Source organism: Egretta garzetta, unplaced genomic scaffold (assembly GCF_000687185.1).
Source record: "Egretta garzetta isolate BGI_Z169 unplaced genomic scaffold, ASM68718v1 scaffold991, whole genome shotgun sequence".
Taxonomy (NCBI): domain Eukaryota; kingdom Metazoa; phylum Chordata; class Aves; order Pelecaniformes; family Ardeidae; genus Egretta; species Egretta garzetta.
This window is the reverse complement of record NW_009258558.1, coordinates 56,444-56,925: the sequence shown is the minus strand read 5'-3', so window position 1 is coordinate 56,925 and position 482 is coordinate 56,444. Positions and strand designations below refer to the sequence as shown.

Sequence of the window (482 nt, the reverse complement as noted above, 5' to 3'; positions counted from 1 at the left end):
ACGGGACAGCCTGGGACGGCATGGCATGGCATGGCACGGCATGGCACAGCACAGTGTGGCATGGCATGGCATGGCACAGCGTGGCACAGCGTGGCATGGCACAGCATGGCATGGCACAGCATGGCGCGGGTGTCATCCTGGCAGGGATCCCTGAGTGATCCCTGGCTGGGGAACGTCTGGGGTCTCCTTATCGCGCGTTACCCCCTTCAAAGCCAAATTCCCCATCAGAGCAACTCCCTCTTGCCCTCAGTTTGCGATGTAAAATGCCGTGGCAGAAACGGGGGGGGTTTCCCGGTAATGGAAATGGCACTGAAGACGCCATCAAGACACACTGCGAACCAAACCCCGGCGGGGCACGTAGCCTGAATTCCCGAAGGGATCCATCCTCCATCAGCAGTAGCGAGAGTTACAGGAGCACAGGGAAGGGGGAGCAGACCCTTAAGTGCTGGTATCACAGCACCGAAACGGCGGGAACAGTACAG

The 482-nt window shown here is 59.5% G+C and overlaps 1 protein-coding gene across 1 annotated transcript in view; it reads right to left on the bottom strand.

Annotated features, from left to right (window-relative positions):
• LOC104134407 (probable E3 ubiquitin-protein ligase MID2) overlaps positions 1-482 on the bottom strand; it is a gene marked incomplete at its 5' end in the record, with an annotated part of 56,963 nt that overhangs the window by 2,215 nt on the left and 54,266 nt on the right. The window lies entirely within an intron of this gene.